Source organism: Coffea arabica, chromosome 8c (genome assembly GCF_036785885.1).
Source record: "Coffea arabica cultivar ET-39 chromosome 8c, Coffea Arabica ET-39 HiFi, whole genome shotgun sequence".
Classification (NCBI taxonomy): domain Eukaryota; kingdom Viridiplantae; phylum Streptophyta; class Magnoliopsida; order Gentianales; family Rubiaceae; genus Coffea; species Coffea arabica.
Window position 1 is genome coordinate 3592243 of NC_092325.1, and position 4501 is coordinate 3596743.

The 4501-nt window shown below is 36.0% G+C and overlaps 1 non-coding gene across 1 annotated transcript; it reads right to left on the reverse strand.

Moving 5' to 3' along the window:
• Positions 1 to 3860: 3860 nt before the first annotated feature.
• Positions 3861 to 3967, reverse strand: LOC113707554 (small nucleolar RNA R71). Its single transcript, XR_003452277.1, has one exon. It is a non-coding gene; the product is annotated as a small nucleolar RNA R71 (small nucleolar RNA).
• Between the last annotated feature and the right edge of the window lie 534 nt (positions 3968 to 4501).

Sequence of the window (4501 nt, forward strand, 5' to 3'; positions counted from 1 at the left end):
GTTTGGTTTGCATAGATTTTCAACTTTGTGTATATTCCATGTATGTGAACTTAAAATGGTTCGTTAATATCTACAGAATGAATCTGTACAATTATGCTTGTACAACTAGGGTTTTTGGTTTTTTTTTTTCATTTTTTGAACCAAAGAATGGTTTTGCAATTAACAACAAAAAGATGTGGTTTTTATTTGTTTGAAAGTGCATAGAGTGGTATGTTTTAGATACGAACTTTAAAGTTAAGAGTTCAATGAAGTATTCCGCTGTTACTATTTCTTGAATTCTTTTATGGTTGTTGAATTTTTGCTTCCCTGGAATATTGTTATCAAGGAAATGAAAATCCAATCATTAAAACGATGAGTTTTTATAATTATTTGCAAAGTTTTTTACCGTATCTTTTAATGTTAGACTGGATCCGGCCTTGCAAGTGTAATGTATTGTATCACTCTTAATGGCTGCTTTGGCTGATTTACAGCAGCTTTTAATGTTGTAATGCCTCGGCTTTTGGTCTGCTTTGTTAACATAGAAGAGCTGTCATTTATTGGTGTACAACTGGTGGAAATTGTATTCAGAAATGGTAATTTTATTTTAGTCAAATGTCATTGTGTACTCCACCCCTATTCATACTTTTACTCTAACTTATTTTAGGAGGAGGCCCAATTGAGTCAAAGGGGAATCGATAGGGATTGAATTACCATTTAACCAAACGGGTGCATTAAACATTCATATGAATTCAAAGAAGTTCCATAGTGATAAAGCGATGAAAAATAAGATTTGAACTATTGACATCCCATCCCATCCCACCAACACTTTATATCATTGGAATTGGTAGAGTTATGGTGTATATATATATATATATATATATATATATATATACACACACACACACGTTTGAGTTATCACTTTCTTTTTGCTTCAAAGTCCGTGTGTCATCCTCCAATTATCCAATACAGAGGAAAATTGCTGAAGAACATGAACAATCAAGGGACATTTCATTTTGTGAAAACACTTGTGCATTAGTTCAACAGCAGCCATATCTAATGCAGTTGGTTGGGCATATTTAATGCTAGTACTAAAATGCGCATACTCTTTTTTGCATATTTAATGCTGCATCTGGGGTTGGTTGGGCAACAAGACCAGTACTATTTTGCTGTATTAACATCCTCAAATTGGTTCAATGGTGGTCTTGTAATGATTTTGGTCTCTCGCATTTAATCTTTTTCCTTTTCTTGGTCTTGCGGTATTAACATCCTCAAATTGGTTTACTTTTGAAATTTTAAGAAAATATTATACTTTTGTCACATTTTAGTGTTCATATGTTGAAAAAAAATGATTACTTGATCAAATTAAAGCCGCTGAACTTTGGCTAACAATTACATAGTGATAAGTGAATATTTAACGCATATTTTGTATGAATTTGGCATTAATTTTTGGTATGTTCTGAGAAGATTAAGCCATATTTGAACTCTTTTGGTGATAATTGCTTAAATATTGATTAAGGTTTCAAAAATTGATAAATGAGTGAATTAATGCGTTAATCTGGTGAATTTGTGAAGGTAATTGATGTATGAAATTTATGCACAAGTTCAAAGGAATATAAGGGTCATCCAGAGGACAAAGTACACAAGAAATTGGGAGCAAAAATGAAGAAAAAGAGAAGAAGTGAAAAACTGGAAAATTGCTCAACACGGATCCGAGCTCGGATCCGTGTGTATAAAAGGGATCCGACCCCTCGTCTGTACTTCTGGCGGAGAGCATCCGAGGTCAGGACGATCCGACCTCGGATCCATCAAGGGAAGACCTCGGATCCTATAAATCCGAGCTCGGATCCATGTGCACAAGATGGATCCGAACCCTCGTCTGTACTTCTGGTGGAGAGCATCCGAGGTCAGGACGATCCGACCTCGGATCCATTATGAAGACCTCGGATCCTGAAGATCCGAGCTCGGATCCATTTTCACTCCTCGGATCCGAGGCTCGGATCTGTCTCTCTCTTCAGCAAATGCAACAGCCGTTTTTCTTTACCTTTTTCACAACTTTCCAGCTATTTTGAGGGACAGAAATCGGTGGCACATGCTTCTGCAATAAAAGAGAAGACCAAATGAGTATGGACAAAAGGAAATATCATATCTTTGACTTCTTTTTACAAAATCTGAGTGGAGGAAATTATGAAGTGAGAGAAATGGAATTTCTTCCACCTTTTATGCAGAAAGCAGGGGAGAGGTCTGGCATTACCATACGTAGCTAGTTTTTCATTTTGCAACAAGTTTCTCTCTAGTTAGGAGTTCTTGGAGAAGCACTTTGTCTTTGGAGTTTTTCACTTGTAATCAGATTGTGCAAGAGCATAGGAGGAATTAGAGAGCTTCACCTTCAATTGGCTAAGCTTTCTTTTATCTTTCTTCTACTTGTACTTTATGAGGTTTTGCATTAATAAACTTGTGAGTTTGATTGTTAAATTATTCATGAGTAGCTAAAACTCCTTCATCTAGGGAGTAGATGAAACTTATGGCTAAATAGTATAAATTGAATGTGATTTACACTTGTTATATCTTGTATTAACTTGTCTACTTGTGTAGCTGTGATTACTTGCTATTGATTGATCACCAATAGTTTGGTTATAGTTGTTATTGTTCAATGAGAATTGGTAATAACAATGGAAACACATAAGTAGAGCTTGAGTTGTATGTTCATGAAAATAGAGATACACTTAGGTGGATTACTTAGCATTTCATGAAATAAAACAGAGTAGTAGTAGTATTTCACCATGAAAATAGGGAAATCTATATTGCTTTAGGCCATTTCATCATGAAAATGAGACTTGGAAACTTTGGAAATGAATCTCTGGTTAAGCAAGAATAATAGCAAGAAGTAAATCCATTCATTTGTGTTGTTTATGCCATAAGTGGAATCTACATCCCTAGAATCTTCCTTAAGTGAAATTTCTCTAATTGCATTCAGCATCTGTTAAACTAGATTTATATACCAGATTTGTAGATTACAGCATTAGATTTTCTCTGCTCAAATTAATTGTTAGTCTAAATAATAGAGAAAATAAGGGCTTAGTAATTGTTTGAATTGCTCCTCGTGGGATCGACCCGATACACATCTTGTACTACAATTGCGACCTGTATACTTGCAGTCCAACGGGTGTAAAATCGGAATTAAACTTGTACGTATGTAAAAAACCCGTCAAATTTTTGGCGCCGTTGCCGGGGAGCGGCAATATTAGGGCCTCATCATCTCTATTAATTTAGATAAATTTCATTATCTTTATTCAAGTTGTTGAATTAAAAGTATAAAAATTTTCTCTTGTTTTTGTTTGTAGTGTATGCACCGATCAAATCGAGGAGTTGTACATTTCGATCCGGAAATTGAAAGAACATTACGCAGACAAAGGAGGAATACATCACATCAAGAGGAACAAGAGGTTTGGCAGCCAATAGAAGATATCTTGATAGAATTACAATTTGAGGAAGAAATGGCAGAAAATGAATCAAATAGGAGAATTCTGCGAGATTTTGCTTTACCGGGAGCACAAGGATCTCAAACTAGCATTGTAAGACCAACGGTAAACGCTAATAACTTTGAGATAAAACCATCACTGATTCAAATGGTGCAACAATCTCAATATGGAGGTAATGCTACTGAGGATCCAAATTCTCACTTGTCAACATTTCTTGAAATTTGTGATACAATTAAGTTTAATGGTGTTAGTGAAGATGCGATTAAACTTCGATTGTTTCCATTTTCACTAAGGGACAAGGCTAAGGTTTGGCTACAATCTCATCCTCCAAATACTTTTACTACTTGGGATGAATTAGCTAAGGCTTTTCTTAATAAATTCTTTCCACCTGGAAAAACTGCTAAATTGAGAATGAATATAACAAGTTTCTCTCAACAGGAAGGAGAGACATTGTATGAAGCTTGAGAGCGTTATCGGGAATTGCAAAGAAGATGCCCTCATCATGGTCTACCCGATTGGCTAGTAGTCCAAACATTTTACAATGGTCTCACCTATCCAACAAAGACACATGTAGATGCAGCAGCGGGAGGAGCTTTAATGGGAAAGACAGCTGAGGAAGCTCAGAAATTGATCGAAGAAATGGCTGCTAACAACTACCAATGGGCAAACGAACGAGGTAATTCAAGGAGAACCGCAGGTATGCTTGAAGTAGATACCTTGAATATGTTAAGTGCAAAAATGGATAATGTGGTTAAGATGCTTAATAGGCAAGTTGGTTCTAGTTCTAATCAAGGAGTAGTTGTTGCAAGTTGTACCATTTGCGGCGGAGATCATGATGATTTTATGTGTTCTAGCAGTGAACAGGTTCAATATCTCAACAATTACAACCGTCCACCCCAAAACAATCCATACTCCAATACTTATAATCAAGGATGGCGTAATCACCCGAATTTTGGATGGAAAGATCAAGGGAACCAACAAAGACCAGTTAATCCACCAGGTTTTCAACAAAAGCAAACACTGCATGAGTCCAAACCAGCTTG